This window comes from Lissotriton helveticus, chromosome 2_1, assembly GCF_964261635.1.
Source record: "Lissotriton helveticus chromosome 2_1, aLisHel1.1, whole genome shotgun sequence".
NCBI classification, from domain to species: domain Eukaryota; kingdom Metazoa; phylum Chordata; class Amphibia; order Caudata; family Salamandridae; genus Lissotriton; species Lissotriton helveticus.
Window position 1 is genome coordinate 1,056,231,741 of NC_136059.1, and position 17,867 is coordinate 1,056,249,607.

Here is a 17,867-nt window from a genome sequence, read left to right on the forward strand (position 1 = left end):
TGATGCGGGGAGAAAGATCAGCCCAAAAAAGGGGTTCACCGGCCGTGGGGCCATAGACATTAAGGAGAGAGATTGGAACACCTCTAAGTGATAGTCTGACATGAATCCATCTGCCATTAGTATCCGATTCTTGAGATATAACCGTTAGAGGAAGTGACCTACGACATAAAATGGCAACACCATTACGTTTCCCATCACCCTGTGAGAAAAAGACATCACCCACCCAACCTCTTTTGAGTTTGCCAGATTCTAGGTCTGAAAGGTGAGTTTCTTGAAGAAACGCAATGTCAACATTCAGTTTAGCTAAGTGAGATAAAATGCGTTGACGTTTAATTGGGGAGTTAATACCCTTAACATTCCATGAAACCAAATTTAGGGACATAGTATGTACAGAAAAGCCATAAATTTTTTAATCAATGATTCAGAGAAGTAATGAGGAATAGAAGAAAAGAAGGCATAAATAAAGGAAAGAACAAGGAAAAAGAGATGAAAAAAGAAGAAAGGAAACTGTGGAAGATGGGAAAAAGATACATGAAGAAAAAGATTATAAAGAGGAGAGAGATCAACGAGTAACGAGTAATGAGTAAAGATCAGAAAAGGAGTACAAAGGAAAGAAGACAAGAGCAAGAAAGAAAGAGGAAAGAAAGGAAGAAAAGGCGTAATAGAACCTGAGGAGAAAGAAATCATCATTGTAAAGCTAAGCATGAAGTCAGTGGTAAAGGAAGGGGAAGTGAAGAGGAACAAAAACCAAGGAAGGTACAAAAAACATGAAAATAACATACCTACTAAGGGGAGGTACGAGACGAGGTTGAGGGGGGAAGGAGCCAGGTGGGAGAGGCAACACAATCGAGGGCAACCGGGCAAGGAACCAGGGAGATGACATCGTACGGTGAGGGGTTCCTGCGGGAAGAAAGACGAGGTATAACTGAGACAATAATATAAAGAACAGTAGCAAAAAATGAGGAGAAGGAAATGAAATTAAATAAAATACATGACATTAGGAAAAGGGAAGAAAATAGACAAGTGACCAGAAAATTTCAAAAAGTGAAAAAACACGGTATCTAAACATATGAGGAGAACAAGAACTTCGCCAGCATAACCAGAAAATCAGCCAAAAACATAAGGCGAACAACAGCATATCAATAAGAGAGCTGGAATCTGAAAACAAGCATATGGTGCAAAGAGTCAACCAGGAGAAGAGGAGGAAGGACCGGAGGTATCCATGGTAGAGGTACGGTGTGCATTAATGAAGCTCTGCAATCTCACAGGATCCTCATAGGTGGTGGTTTTATTATTGTAGGTGACCTTAAACAGACATGGATGATACAGGCCATATCGGGCACCCATGGCACGGAGTGCCTCTCTCATGCTGAGGAAAGCTTTCCTACGAGCAGCAGTTGCTTTAGCATAATCCTGGGCGAAAAACAATGGAGAGTCCAGCCAAGACAATTTGGGAATAGCCTTGGCAGCTGCTAGAACTTTCAGGAGGTCTGTGTACTCCAAGAAATAGATGATGACCCCTCTTGGCCTTTGTGACAGGGAGAGGGATGTAGGTAGACGACCTAGACGATGCGCTCGTTGAATGTTGAGAGAGGTATCCTGTGGTAAGCGTAGCAGTTTGGGAAGAAAAGACTTGAAGAAGGCAGGCGGGTCGGACCCTTCAAGATTTTCCGCCAGGCCATAAATGCGGAGGTTATTACGCCTGCCTCTATTTTCCAACTCCTCCACCTGCTTCTGAAGAGCTCCCACCTGTGAGGACAAATGTGTGACTTTAGTTTGAGATTCTTGAAAAGATGCGACAGATTGCTCCACCGTAGAGACTCGCGTTTCAATTTGAGACCAATTGTCTGTCAAAACTTGGAGTTTGGTGTTAGTTTCTTCCATGAAGGGGCGTAAGGTCCCAATTTCCTCAAGGAAAGGACGAAAAGAGCGGATTTCCTCCAATAAGAGTTCCATGGATACAGGTGACGATGATTTAGGTGGGGACGGAGGATGCTTTTTTAGCCGTTTGACAGTGACTTTCCCTGAAGGGGTAGGAGAGGGCGATTCCATGAGTGTCTCCGAGTCCGAGGGTGGAAGGGAATCTTCCAATTGGGACAAAGCCGTAAAAACTTTAGAGTTCTTAAGAAAAGCCACTTTGGTAGGCGCCTTAGAAGAAAAGCGAGACATATGTTGTTGTTTTCCCATGGGAAGGAGCTCTAACGAAGAATGGCAAACACTCGGTGGCAGTTAGCAAAAACACTAGTCACAACTCTGTGAATGCATTAGATAACCACCTCAGGTATGGGGAATGAAGCCTAAGGGAAGGAAAGAGGGAGCAATGACAGATAGGCTACACAAGTATTAATGAGATAAGGCAATGAACAAAATACTGCAAACAGGGAACGTGCATCATTTGAGGACGGGAACACTCAGTGAGTTGCATCACGGGCAAAAATGAAAACCTTTACTGAAAATCATGAAACATTTAATTATATATGAAGAACACCAGGAATGAAGAAAATGTCCAACTTGCAAAACATATATTAAAAATGTATCATCATGTCAGTTCCAAAAGTAGAAGCAGGCAAGTAAGGAATATCTGCATTGTTGAAATAGGTCTGAGATGAGGAAACAGCAATGCTGAATATGTCTCAAGTAAAGAAAGTATCCAGTGGGGAGAGTAAGTAATCTACCATCCCTGCTTGAATGAATACTGCAAATGAGGCAAAAAAAATCGATGTGCCAGGCATCCAAACATCAATAAAACAAGCCTTGAGGCAGTATTAAAGTGAGGGAGACATACTGCTGAGGCAGGTAGAGAAACTCCAAAGCGCGCAAAATGGCGGCCGCGCTGTGTGGAGAAGTAGTAGACTGCCGGTATGGAGCGCCAGTTAAAGTAAACAGCAAGCGTTTACCTCGTGAGGTTTGGAAAGGTAGACCAAGGACATCACAGCATACACGCTCGCAGCGGGCAGGCGAGCCACTCACGTCTCCGCCGAAGGACAGCTCCGTGAGGAGACCCGCGGAATGGCGCCTGTGACACCGGAGCGGCTCTGTGAGGAAAGCGGCTGTTATCACCTCCTCCGACGTCGGAAAGGACTTCTCAGTAGTGCCGCCGCATACCGGAGGGAATCCGACGACAGTACAAGGAACTTAGCACAGGAACTGCGTGCTAAAAGAAGAAGGTCTCCCGGTGCCTCGCCGGAGCCTCACGCCAGCGCCGCCATCCTCCACGGCGCCAAGCCACGCCCCCCTCCGCTTCTCTTCTTGACTTCAGGAGGTACACAGGCTCCCCTAAGCCACTCACGATGCTGCCATCACCAGCATGACAGCACCATCATGATTGGTCTGAGCGCTGTGGTTCGACGCTCATACAGGGAGTGGGAGCTTGTGCATGTTCTCCGTCCAGGCTGTGCAATACAGCCAGGTGGTGCATTATTGTTTTGCCGGCCCAAGAACGCCAGACAAAACGCCATGCGCTCTTAAGTGCACACATTTCCTCCTCCCCCCTGCTCTGACAGCCCATCCCGCCCTACCATGGCTCCCACTGAAAAAGAAAATATTAATAACTTATTTTATTTTTCATTTTTTGCACTGCTGAAAAGCAGTGGGTCGACGCTGCCGAGCCTTAGCGCAGGAGCTACTGCAGTAGGATTTGAGCTGATTTTATTTAGCATAAGTGTTGTGGCTTTATCTTTACCGTTATCCCCCCTCTCTCCTCCACCCCGCCTGCACCTTCATTGGTTTGAGTGAAACGTTGCAGAGATCAACATTCCCCGGTTGGTGGCTGGAAACGAGTTTGATTCCTACCTCCTTGTACTGAGCATTGTTGTTCAATAAATCCGTCACACATTTTATCGCCCGGTACTCACTTTGCCAAAACGAGGTTTTTACATCTAGGCAGACGACGACACATTTCTGTTAGGTAGGATTTTGATTTTTAAACATCACTTTTAAAATGTACTGTCCGATCCTACGCCTCTTATGTAATCGACGGCGCCGCCATGTTGTTGTCAGAGAGAAGGATTTGAAACAAGACGTGTCTCTGGTCTCCAAGCGGGTGTCATGGCGGGAATCTGACTCCACTCTGTTGGAGAACATCCCGGGCTCCTCAATTACAGGCCTAATATTGGCGCGAGAGTGATGCGCGCGCCGCACAGGACCGCGTGCTGGGAGGACGCGTGCAAGGGCTGCGGTGGGGATTGACGTATAATTACTGTCGCTGTCGAAAGAGACTGCGCAGACGGGAGATAACATTTCAGCTACAAAGGGAGAGCGAATTTCGCTGTCATTTCGTGAGGTACGCGTTTGAGTCTGTTGATGGACGTTCATGTTCTGCTCAGCTGCGTAAGAAAAGCGGTGTCGTGTTTTTTTTTAAAGGACGTGGACGTGTTGCTGGCAGACGGCCTCTTGCACATTTTTCCCTACTAAAAAATTGCTTTGAGAGGTCGCTGTCGGGTTGACGGCCGTGAAGTAGTGTACGATGTGTGGACATTATATAAATATACGGTAAACCGAGAAGCGAGGGGCGTGGACCCACACCCGAAATTGTTAGTACACCTTTTCAAAGTGCTTGTTACAAGTTTTGCTAATGTTTTGTTTGCACAATTCTTTTGTTCCCCAGTAAATTAGTGGTGTTCAGGTAGAGGCATTTGCCTGCCATCTAAGCTAGTTTGGTAACATAAGTTGAATGGTAGAATTTCACTAATCATTGTGTGTGTCTTTTGGACACCTAGTTGCCCTAATACAATACCAGTTCTCGAAAAATCTTAAATAATGTAACCAGGCCTACAGATGTAGAACCTCAAATGATGTATTCGGACTAATGGCCTCACTAAGCGAGGCCAGGACCCATCCACGATACAGGGCTATTCCAAATTAGGATGCCACTCACAATGGGGGCCTGAGAGCACCCCATTCAACTGGTGCTACAGGAGTACTCTTTTATGTTCTTCTACTTACCTTTGTGATTTGGCCTCAAAACATCTAAAATGGGAATATGCAGGCATGGCCGGACTTAGGGCAGTGCGACCTGTACGGCTGCACTGGGCGCTGACCTGGGGAGGGGGTGCGGACCTCCGGGAGTGCACTATGTTTAGCAATAAACTATGATTGGAGTGATGAGGAGTACTTTTGCCCTGTGGGAGAGAATCCGAGGAGGTCATGGGTGTGGGGGCGCCAAAAATGATTGCCGTACCATTGGCGCCAACAGTGCTAAAGCCGGTCCCGTATGCGGGTTCTATTCAGATACAGTTGGTCCAAAAATAAAGGACTTGCCATCTTTGTATTATACTAATAGGGAGTTGGACGTTTTGGGACTGATACAAAAAGGCATGTATATGTATGTAAAAAAGTACTGCTGTATTACTACTTGCCATACTCATTCATTTTTTGTTACTCGTCCCAAGATAGGTGTATTTTTAAATGTAAACAAAAGGGGCGGAAGTTCTCTGTAAAGTGCTCAATTTCCCCTGGGCCAAGTGTGAGCTATATAAAAGAGCAAAACTAAATAATAACTAGGAATTTCTATTTCTTTGCTTGGTAAGCCTCTTTTGTTCTCACCTGATAGGAAGACAGCAAGTGACAATGGAATGGCCGCTGTGCAGTTGTGGTAGTGCTGGGTGTGTACAGGATGCCTGACGTATTGTCGAACCAGCTGTAGTATGCACAGTGCACCTCCTGCAAATGAGCTGCATTACATGTAGCCTGAGAATTTCGCAGAAGGTTGGCTAAGCACAGCTAGCACTGATTGACAGCACCGTAGCCAATCCAGGAATGCTCAATGTTGCTCCAGTCTCTGTGTCAGCTCGGCAATCCTGATGTGACTGGTTATTGACTCGTCTTTTGGGCAAGTACAATAATAAAAAGAGCCTCCATGCAGGAATCATTTTTTGTGGAGCATATAGCAGAGATGGGTCATGCAGGTTTTGGTATCCTATTGCTGGATTTTTTTCCCTAAAATTTTTATGGGGTTTGGGAAAATAGCCAGGCCAAAATAGCACACGTACATGGGTAAATAAGTGTAGGATGAGCTCACATGAACAAATGTGAAACAAAACTGCCACAGTCGTTTCCCCCCCCCTAACCCAACATGCCCCAATTCGAGCCCCCATGCAGATAAGTTCTTGGATCCCTCACTGCGCCATCATGTTGTAGCTCCGTATGTTTGTATTTCAACATCTAACTGAGCCTCAACAACAGTACCCACCGGAGCCAGGACAATGAATCTATAATCGGCCCATCGCCTCCATATTTTTCAATGTTTGCCTGCGTCACCGGGGGAAGGAAGCTCAGTCCCCTTCTGCTATAAAGGAGGTCAAGGAGAGGACATCGCCCATTACCCATCTCTCCATCGCATATGCTGGATCGTTTTGAGCGCAATACCACCAGTCATTAATGAGCAATAAACAAGAGGAAAATTAGTATTATTGTACATCAGCAATGGCAATGCCCTGCAATACGTGGACTGTTAACATGTCTGGAGGGCAAGCGAGCCCCGCCGCCACTCCATAAGACTTGGTTTAAAACTGGGTTTACCTGTCGGAACCAGGATGATTGGATAATGTGGGGGACATTTTGCAACTGTTAAAGGATACGAGGAAGTGAGACCATTTTGAAAATGGCTGATCGACCGAGGAGAGATTGTGGCCCATGTCTTCACCTCTTCTTTGACACATGACAAGAGGGGGTCAATGTTGCAGGCCCTCGAGACAGCGGTATCTGAGGAGATAAACACCCACAAATATTTGAACCCAGTGATAGCCAATGTTAACCCTGTGACCCACCCCATATCACCAACAGCCCCTCCTATGGGAAATACCACTGATTTTTCAATACTCATATATAGCCTGGAGAGCTCACCACTATTGCTGTATTTTGAGGGTTTTAAGCTTTAAGTAGATTTATTGTAGGAGCTTGAGCCTTAAACACCCATCCTTCAAGACCTTTTATTTGGCAAATGGGAAGTTGAGAATCCTCTTCTGCGCCTCAAGGGATCATTTAGTCCGACAAGTGGGCATCGGAGCTGCTAGAACAGTAGAGACCCTGCTCCTACCCCCTGCTGTATTTTGTATCCCTGCTGTGGTCGACAAAAATACACTGCCTAGAAAACAATCATTACATGCATGGCAGCTCGCTCTGAACTGACTTTATTTAACAGAAATAACCCCCCCAAACCAGTGCTTCGTTAATGTGATGGCCCCTAAAATAGTGTCCCTTTAGTGGAATACCTACTGGATAAATGGTCAGTGGGGCAATGTGAAACTCTGCCGTCAGAAGGTGATGGCCCCTAAAATAGTGTCCCTTTAGTGGAATACCTACTGGATAAATGGTCAGTGGGGCAATGTGAAACTCTGCCGTCAGAAGGCAGGCAGTTCCCCAAGGAGTCCGAAGAACCACAACTTTGGCGGATTTTTTGTCACATGCCCTACTTCTGCTAACCTTAAAACGAGACCTAAAGTCTTTGAATAACTATAGCAGGACAGTATATTTGCAAAGTGTCTGTATGTTTTAGCACTCCTTTCGAGTCTGACCCTTGGTTGCCTTTTTTTAATGGTTTCTGTGCTTATGCTGGTCACTATCCTTTGCTAGGCAGTCTGTAACAGACAACAAATTAAGACTTCCTGGATTGGTATTGGTTATTAAATGCTTTCTTTTTTTTTTTCAGAACAAATTTTATTGGAGTTCAGCAGTTGAAAGAATATAAACAAGACACCGCTTCCGTAGTATCAGGAAGGTAGTGAAAATAAAAGAGCAAAGAAGTCAAAATATTCAATCAACGTTCACCCAGGCCCCCCTCCCCGTATCCCAACCCAACGCCCACCCCCCCCCCCCCCACCCTGCACGGTGTTTACATTGTCCAGAACATAACCTGAGGGATCACATCAGCAACCTGTGGCACAGTTCACACAGGGGCAGAGCCAACAAGGTCTAGACCCACGTCTCTCGTCGCTGGGGGTTCCAGCAGTAGGCCCCGGTAATCTGCCCATTTCTTCCAGATTCGGTAATGTTTTCGAGGGCAGCCCCTAGCCTCAAAGATAGGACGTTCCAGGCCCATGTTGAAGTCCATGCCTCGCTTCCACACTCCCACCAGCGGAGCTCTGGGTGCCTTCCAAGCCTGAGCTATGTCCCTCTTGGCCACCGTGAGACCCAACAGGAGCAGATGCCGTTTATACCCATTGCCCCCTACTTGCTCCATAACATGGAGGAGGCCCAGCTTCGGCGTGCGAGGGAGGTCCCATGCCAAGACTTCCTCCAGACAGTCCCATACACCCGTCCAAAACCTCTGCAGCCGCACGCACTCCCATACCGTATGTAAGAAGGAGCCTATCTCAGTCCCACACCTCAGGCACTCCGGGGAGGCTATCAGCCCAGCCCTCCACAGCCGTTCCCTTGTATAGTATGCTCTGTGTAGGTACTTAAATTGGATGAATCGCAGGCGCACTGCTATTGCTGCTCCTCTAGGGGCCTCCAGAGCCTCCCTCCAGTCCTCCTCCTCTAACTCCCCCAGCTCACCCTCCCAAACCGCCCGCAGTTTATCAAGGGAGGGGGAACAATGGGTAACCAGCGTCTGGTATATAGTCGTAATTTTCTTCGTCTCCAATTCCCCCATAAATACTTTAGCTTCCAAGGGGCTGAATTCCGGCAAGGACGTTAAAGTCGCAATCGCGGGGGTCAGCGCGTGCCTGAGCTGTAGGTATCGGAAGAATTGAGACTGGGGCATGTCACATTCTACTCGCAATGCCTGGAACGACTTGAGGACTGTGCCTTTCAGTACGTGGCCCAGTGTCGAGATGCCAATAGCGTCCCAACCGTCAAAGCCCCGCAGGGAAGCCAAGCCGGGCAGTCTCCCATTGTGCCACAGGGGGGTCTCACCTGTTAGCCTATTCCACCATCCCATGCGGCGGAGAGCGTCGCGCCACACCTTAAAGACCACCTGGGTGACCATCGGGAGTCGTTTCCGGGTGGCAGCCGAGTAGAGGATAGTATGGAGTGTGTCCGGATCCATCAGATACCTTTCCAGGGCATAGGCCGGGTCTCCCCGGTCCCCATACCACCATTCATTGAGGACAAGCAGGTGCGACGCCTGGTAGTAGGACTGGACGTCCGATGTGGCCAGCCCTCCACAGTAGGTCGACAGGAAGCAGGTACGGAGCGCCACTCTTACCGCTCCCCCAGTCCACAGGAATCGACCCAAGGCAGAGTTCACCTGCCGAAACCAATGCGGCGGAACTGGGTACGGGTGGTTCTGCAACTGGTACAACAAGCGGGGTAGTGCCACCATCTTGAAGATGGCCGAGCGGCCATAAACATTGAGGGGCATCCTGGACCACGTCTGCATATCTGAACGGACCCTGTCCCAGACCGGCACTATGTTTCGGGACCATGACACACCCGGTACATCCGTCAAGAAGACTCCTAAATATCTAAGGCCGCCCACTGCTTCTTGTAAGGCCGAGGCCCTAGGACCCAAGGTCCCCCGGTCACCCAGGACCCACAATTTTGACTTCCGTACATTGATCCTGAGACCGGACACCTCACCAAAAATGCGCATTATATCCAGGACCCTCGGTCCCGATTTATTGAGGTCTGTGAGGAAAAGGAGCACATCGTCCGCATAAAGTGCAATCCTATCAGATGGACCTCCCACCCATTCCACTCCGTGCAGCTGAGCGTCCATCCGGACCCAAGCCGCAAGCGGCTCCATAGCCAAGGCGAACAGGTAGGGTGAGAGGGGGCATCCCTGTCGGGTGCCCCGACCAATGGGGAATGAACCGGAGACCGCCCCTGCGACCCTGACCGCCGCCGTCAGGTCCGTATACAGCAAGTGGATATACGACAAAAAGCGCGGGCCCAGATTAAGCCGGAGGAGGAGCGCTCGAAGATACGGCCAGCTCAGGGAGTCAAAAGCGCGGTCGATGTCCGCCAGCAGGAGGGCCGCAGGAATGCCCGCCACCCGCACCGCCTCTATCACTACATGCGCGCGGCGTATATTATGTCGTGTCGCTCTGTGGGGCATGAAGCCCGCCTGGTCCGCGTGGACTAAGTCCGCAATATGCGGGAGAAGGCGATTCACCAAAGCCTTTGCCAGTATTTTCGCCTCGAAGTTCAACAGCGATATCGGACGATAAGATTCGGGACTATCCTGGGGCCTCCCCGGCTTGCAGAAAACCACAATCTCGGCGTGTCGCCAGTCCGCCGGCATCCTGCCGCGGTCCCTAGCCACTTCCAGGGCCTTTTTATAGCGCAGCCCCAACTGAAGATGGAACTGCTTCATGAACTCACAGGGGAATCCATTGGGCCCCGGGGCCTTGCCCGTATTCAGTCCACCTAGAGCAGTTCCCAGCTCCTCAGCAGACAGCGGAAGGTCCAGCTGCTCTCTAGCTACATCTGAGAGCGCCCGGGGCGGGAGGTCCGCAAGGAATCTATCGATCTCCTCTGCTGGGAGGGAGTCCTGGGGGGCATATTGCGCCTCGTAGTATTGGGCAAACGTTTGGGCCAAGACCTCAGGAGCTGATATAGGAGTTCCGGCAGCATCACAGAGTCCCGGCAAGGGCTGGGCCTGGTAGGTGTCTCGACATAGCCTATAAAGCATCGTACTAGATTTGTCCCCCCATTGATAGATTCGACTCTGTGTAGCTAGCCAGTTCTGTCTGGCTTCATCAAGCAATAGGGAGGTATAAGAGCGCTGGAGGTGCAGCAACACAGTTACCGCGTCGTCGCTCTCCCCTGTCAGGCAGGTCGCCTCCTGGGCACGCACCTGGTCCGCCGCGTCCGCCAGGGCCAAAGTACGGGCCCTGCGATTCGCGGCGCACCACGCAATGTCCACACCCCGGAGCACAGGTTTCAGGGCCTCCCACAAGGTCACGGCATCAATGCTCGGGTCCTCATTCTCTATCCAGTAATGTGCTATCGCCTCCCTCATGTGTGATCGGTAGTCGTCGCGCTGCAGGTGCCACGTGGAGAGTCGCCAACGAAACGGCTGCCGCCGCGCACCCAGACTCAACGTCAGCGCGGTCGGGGAGTGGTCCGACAGACCCCTAGGAAGTATGGAGGTAGAAACAACCCTCCCTATCCAGGGCTGTGGGATAAACAGGTAGTCCAGACGGGAGAAGGATTTGTGGACTGCAGATACAAAGGTATATTCGCGGATACGCGCATGGTAGTGTCGCCAGGTGTCAATCCACCCCATCCCCTGCACCATCCTACTCAGGCGTGTAGTGGCATCTGTCAACTGGCCTCCCCCGGGTCTACAGCGATCCAGCCTCCCGTCCATCACGTCGTTCCAGTCTCCACCCACAATCGTCAACACAAGCGGGATGCCAGTCCAGATATCAAACAGTCGTTCAATCAGAGCGTCTTGTAGTGGGGGTGGAGCATACACACTGCCAAAGACCACAGGCTCACCGCCCAGCTTCCCCTTAACAAACACGTACCGTCCATGCACATCCAGCCACTGTGTATCATGTGTGTAAGGGACCCTGCGGTGTATCAGGATCGCAACTCCCCTGAACCCTCTCGTGAACCCAGCATGAAACACTTGGTCATAGCCATACCTCCGCAGACTAAGAACTTTTGTACCCATGAGGTGCGTCTCTTGAAGTAACAATACATCCGCTTTTTCAGTCTTCCCCAATCGCAGAACCGCACTACGTTTGATTTTGTCAAGCATACCTCTCACGTTCCAACTTAGGACGCGTATCGTAGCATGCGGGGGGCTCGCACCCTGTACATCAGCCGCCATCAATCACCCAAATCTCTAGAGTATCGGGCCACCAAGACCACACGCATCTATGCAATCGCCCCCAGGTTCCCGCAAACACCGTGCTAGAGCTACATCCAACTCCCCCCCCATGTTTCCCGAACTCCCAAAACCACGGTTCCCCCCCCTGCACCCCTTCCCCTGCCCCAAACTGTACCAACGACCCCCTCTCCAACCCCCCACCCCATACCTCAGAAACATTGAAGTACCTGTCGCGGTGCAGGCAATCACAGACCTCCAACGGGAGATCCAAGACCCACTACACCAATGGATCCCACCCAACTACCCACAAGGTATCTAACAACCTCCCACTTAACACGTGGGAACGAACTCCGGGAGTAGGCCCGCCCTTGGAGAGGCGTCACCCGACCCACTGTCCACCCATGAGTATGAAATTGTGTAGTCCATCAATGAGTGGCATGTCCGAGAGCAGCGCCTGGCCTATACTATACAGCCAAGCACCTCAATAGTCCTGTAGATCCATCGCCGGAGTCAGTGTGAAGAGAAGGGCGTCAGGATTTCGATGGGGAAGAGTCTGTCTCCTCCGGAGCCTCGGCCGACACGTCGCGGGGAGGAGGGCGTTTCTGGGAGCGCGCCCTCCAGTTGCTTCTGCTGCGTGACCTTCTGGGTGGTTTCGGAGGTCTCCCGGTGGTCGACGAGTCCGAGTTCCGCCTGGGGGGGGGTGTTCACCTTGACACGCACAGTCTCGTCCGTCCATGCAAATACTTCCTCCGGAGAGTTGAAGAACTGGGTGCGGGACTGGAAGACCACGCGGAGGCGGGCCGGGAAGAGTAGAGCATAGGGAATTTTGAGCTCACGTAAACGTGCTTTTGCCGCGGTGAACGACTGCCTCTGCTGTTGGACCAGCTTTGTGTAGTCCGGGAACACAAGGATTTTGTGGTTCTCAAACATGAGAGGGTCCTGGGCGCGGGCCTGTCGCAGGATAACGTCCCTGTCGTGGTAGTTGAGCAATTTGGCAATCACCGAGCGGGGGCGAGCGCCAAGAGGTGGTTTTGGAAGGAGTGCTCGGTGCGCCCGCTCTACCACAAAACAGCGCGACAGGGTGTCTGGGGGGAGCCATCCCTCAAGCCATTGGGTCAGGAAGGCCTCCATATTTCCTTTCTCACAGTCCTCCGGGAAGCCAACGAAGCGCAGGTTGTTCCTTCTGGCCCTCCCTTCCGCATCTTCCACCCGCAGCGCAAGTCCCTTCTGAATCCCCTCCATGGCGGCAACTTTCTTCTTGAGGACGGCCACATCATCCTCGACCTCCGTGATCCTGGATTCCGTTTCGGTGATGCGGGCCACCGCATTGCGTAGGTCCTGCCGGAGCAAGGTCACGTCGGCTCCGACCGCCCCGATCTTCGCGTCCAACATGTCCCTCGACTGCGTGATCGCCGCCATCAGCGCCGCGTTGTCGGGTCCCGCGCTTTGGGGACCCCCAGATGCTCCGGCATTCCCACTGGGTCCTGCAAACTTGTCCATTGGGCCCTGCTTTGAAGCATTGCCGCTGTTGCCCCCTCTCGTCATGGCTCGGATAGAGTGATGGTTTCGACCACGAGGGACCAGCAGTCCAATGTGCTCCTCACTTCGTGCACGGCCTCTGATAATGAACGTCTCCCTGACCGCCGTGAATCTTTGGAGATGGAGCGCACCCCCGTGGAGCTCCCGCAAGGCGCTATACGTGCAGTGGCTGGGGATGGTGCCACGCGGTATCAGGACCGTTCACTCCGCTGCGGGCCCGCAGCAATCAGCCCAACACCCGTGCCCCACCTCTCGGTTGTAGTATCAAAGCAATTTGGGGGGCCGCTTGTATGCCCAGGATCGTGCCAGTAGACTGCGGGGGTCTGTCCAGGTCACTTCCCCCCCACCGCGGCCCGAGGCGGCCACCGAGCAGGGGTGTAGCAGTAATCCAGCCCCCAGGAAGAGTCCAGCAGGGTCGCAGTCCGAATATGGAGGGGGGAGGGGGGGGACGAGTAGGGGGTCGGCAGGGCCGCCACCCCCCTAGCGTTCCAGTGTCTCAGAGCCCCGCGGCCCGATCCCGCCGCCGAATGGGGCCAGGCACAGTCCCAGGGCGTCCCCTCCCCCACTAGGCCTTACACCCAGTCTCCTCTCCTTACCCCACCTCCGCTGGAGAACGGGCGCCGACTTCGTCCTCCCCAGCCGGTGTTGCCGCCACCACAGCAAGTGTCCAGGCGGCAGCGGGGCTCGATCAGTCCCGGCCGCCTCTCCGCCACTGTACTTTCACTGGAGCGTCACCTTCCGGCCGGCGCGCCCCGGCTGCCACACACTTCCGGGCGGATCAGCCCAAAATCGAGGTCCCGGCCGTGGTGCGGAGGCAGGCCCCTTCGCCGTCAGGACTCCCGGCGGCTGTATCTCCCCAGCCGCAGACCGCCGGGACACCGGAGTCACCGCCGAGGCGTCGCCGTCGGATCCGCCGTCTACCACCAGGTTTTTGGGCGCAGTGCAGTCGGGGCGACGTAGGATGCAGGCAGGATATGCGGCTGGCGGGACGGAGCTCGGTTAGGCTACGTCCGCCATGTTCGCCGTCTTGGCCACGCCCCCTTATTAAATGCTTTCTGCCAAATAGATGTAGTTGGTGTCCCAGAACGCGTCTACCAGCTGCTGATCTTTCTCATGAAGGATTGTTGATTTGACTTGTTCCTCTGTTTCTTGAGAGCTCTGCATTGAATGGCTGTGGATTTGTGGCATTCGTGGGCAGAACATGAGGTCTTCAAAAAGCTTTCGTTCCAAGTTTGTAATTTTGGCTGACCTGGGATTGCACATATTGTCTTAGTCACAATAAGGGCTCTACATTCCAAATATATGCCTCTCATTTTTAAATTATGTTCTCATCCGTGGTTGCTGGCGGCCACACTCCGTCTCTGTAGGTGTTTCATTGGTTGAGTTGAAGCTGAAATCTGGATAAGGAGCAAGAAGACATGGACTTTTTCATATGGAAACCCATTAGGACAATGTAATAGTAGCTATACTCATGGTAGTGACTAGTGATGGCTCCTCTCGGTTTAATGGTGTGTCCCTATGTGGCCTTTTAAGTTCGTGTTTGAATGTAGTATTTGTGTTGCTTGTTTTGAACCTGATTGAGCATGCTGTTGGCCTTCGCCATTTCTCTTGTTGCACAAGAGTGAATGCTGTTCCATTAGCAGTGGCTTATGTTTTCAGAGTAGCATCTCATTCTTAGTTGAGTCTGTAAATCTAGGCCTGCGTAAAGAGCATGTTGTAATGTCAGAAAATAAGTAATGCTTTGGTGCTGCATTTTACACATGGAAATGTGTGGCAATCTGTCTAACCTGCCTTGATCTCTTTTTGAATGATTTTGTATGAGGAGCTAGTTATGATGTTCAGGAGCATTGCTTTGTAAGCTGTGCGGTTTTGGTGCTTGTTTACTAATAAACAACAAAACAATAAAGACCCACTCCCTCGGCGTACGACCAAATCAGTGACTAAAGAGGGGTGTTCCAAACGTCCTACTCCCTACCACTCTCTTACCAATATTGTAAGAGACACTATGCACTGTTCTCCGCCAACGTATAAAAACCTGTTCTCCCGGGCAACACACCAGAACCCACACTTAAGGTGTACCCGAATTACGGGAATTACCACTGCATCCACACCCAGCGTTGGACACTGCTCTTGTTAGAGCAAAAAATGTGCAAGACGCAAGTGACACCTCACGGAAACACCACCGTCGGGGTAACTGGTATCAAATTTCCAGACCGGCCCCTGTCTCATCATCGGTTGTCACATGCGTCTTAAAGAAAAATAAGATGAAAGGAAAGAAGTGTCCAAAACAACAAACATATATAATGACAAACGAGTGAAGGCGCAGAAATATCTGCTGGTGACCAACACATATAAACCAAGTGAAAACAAAATAACAAAGTGCATAAAAACACGCACCCAATAATCCGTCCCTTACCCAACTTTATTCATAGGGCGGAAATGGTGTGCTTGTATAAAAAGGCTGGTAGTTAATCATGTCAACCACAACCTACTGCCAGTGCCGACATGTTTCACTGCTATGTTGTATTAAAGCAGTTTCTTCAGGGCTGCACTCTGGGAATGTCACTTCACTGGACACTAGTTCTATAGTGTGCAGGGGGCAGCCAGGCCATTCATACCGGCCGCTCCTGTATCTATAAGGGCAAACAACACTTCTCCCGTAAGTCTGTACCTTATTGCTCCATTATAAAATCGTGCCGTGCTCGGAAGGCGCCTTTCTTCAGCCGTTGGTTGTGGTAGACATGATTAACTACCAGCCGATGATGAGACAGGGGCCTGTCTGGAAATTTGATACCAGTTACCCCGACGGTGGTGTTTCCGTGAGGTGTCACTTGCGTCTTGCACATTTTTTGCAGTGTCCAACGCTGGGTGTGGATGCAGTGGTAATTCCCGTAATTCGGGTACACCTTAAGTGTGGGTTCTGGTGTGTTGCCCGGGAGAACAGGTTTTTATACGTTGGCGGAGAACAGTGCATAGTGTCTCTTACAATATTGGTAAGAGAGTGGTAGGGAGTAGGACGTTTGGAACACCCCTCTTTAGTCACTGATTTGGTCGTACGCCGAGGGAGTGGGTCTTTATTGTTTTGTTGATTTTGAGTGGAGGGCGACCCGCTCCAGTATCCCTCTGTGCTCCTATAATTGTTTAAATGCTTGCTTACTAATCCCAGCCCGGAGTCCAGTAGGTGACTAGCAATCAGACTGATCTCTGTCATTTTCTTAAGTTCTGGAACCCATCGTTCACCATGTCTTGTATGAGGCTATTCGTTCCTTTTTTAGGTCGAGCCTGAGCCGGTGCTCATGCGCTGCTCTGCGAGGCTTCTTGTAAGCACTCTAAACTACTTTGTGTGGTTCTGACTCCCCTCATGCATTGGGTTGGTTGTTGCCTGTGACATTTTGTTATCGTAGCCTGCAAATGGCTAAAGGCGGGTGCATGTCCCACCTCTTTAGCAAAGGTTCCCTCCCACAGGGTTTTGCTTGCAGGAGCGAGCAGCGGCGCGCAGGGGGCAGCTGCATTCCTTGTCTTTCTTCCTTACAGCACGCACGCACCACTCCCGGGATGCTGTTCTTTGTGTTAGGTGTGGAGCAGCGGCGCGCAGGGTGGCAACTGCATTCCTGGTTTTTCCTTCCTTACAGCGGGCGCGCTTGTATTTTTTAAGTCTAATTGAAAATAAAATGGTACGGTTCAGCCCGCGGCAACGCAAACCGCATCATCATTTGAGATCCTTGCCGCATCCAGGGGATTGTCCCTTTATTTTTATTGACGGTTACTTGTGCCCTCCACGAACCTTTGATTAATATCGTGCCAGCAGCTTGCACACTTTCACTGCAGCTGTTGTAAGAAGGGCTTCACAAACTCAGGGGAGTTTCTGCCTCATAATCTGGCTCTCAGTCCTCAGTCTGCCCTCCGGGTTGAAGTGTGTCCTCCGAGTTTGTGGAGCAGGCTGGGGAGGAGACAAGTGCAGTCAGCGGCTCACAAGACCCAACTCAGCAGCGCTGTCTCAGTCGGCACACGTGTTACACACATTCAATCACCCTTTTTGGCGTTTTATCTAGCGCAAACTTGACCGTGTTACGGGGCTCTTCTCGAAGTGCTTTACTAAGCACCAGTTATGTTACCCAAGGACACAATCATTTTTGGTAGGCACTGGGATTTTAAGTGATTTGCCCAGAATCACAGGATGTTGAGTCGACGTCGAGGCTGCAACCTGGCTCCCCAGCTCCAAAGTTGATGGCTCTGGCCCTTAGGCCACATCCACTCCTGTATATGTTCCGCATACTGTATGTGCATTTATATATAGTGCTATCGACCCTCCCTTTAATATCATTACGCTTTTTTCTCCGGGTTATTTTGTCACTTCATTCTGAGAGTAGGGTAATTTGATACAGAATGTCATACATTTTTTCTAAATAAGTATTACAATTTAGGTGGGTATCTCTGATGCAGAGCTGTGTGTGGCATTTTTTTCTAATTTTGTCTGATAGGTTCTAAGATGTGTGTTGGTGTTTCCAAGCCAGTGCTTGTCATAAGGCAAGAGTGGCCTGAGGGATAACTCCATTATCAGATACTCTGCCTAGGACCAGTTAACAACCAAGATATTAGTATG

At 50.7% G+C, this 17,867-nt stretch overlaps 1 protein-coding gene across 2 annotated transcripts in view; it reads left to right on the plus strand.

The window, feature by feature from the left end:
- The window catches only part of LOC144818437 (guanine nucleotide-binding protein G(q) subunit alpha), a 479,737-nt gene that overhangs the window by 100,835 nt on the left and 361,035 nt on the right, over positions 1 to 17,867 (plus strand). The window contains exon 1 of one of the 2 annotated variants that reach the window (XM_078675858.1): positions 4,128 to 4,282. The exons of the other annotated variant lie outside the window; for it this stretch is intronic. The gene's annotated coding sequence lies outside the window, so the exon portion shown is untranslated. Of the gene's footprint in view, positions 1 to 4,127; positions 4,283 to 17,867 lie in introns of those variants that run through there. 2 annotated transcript variants of the gene reach the window in all.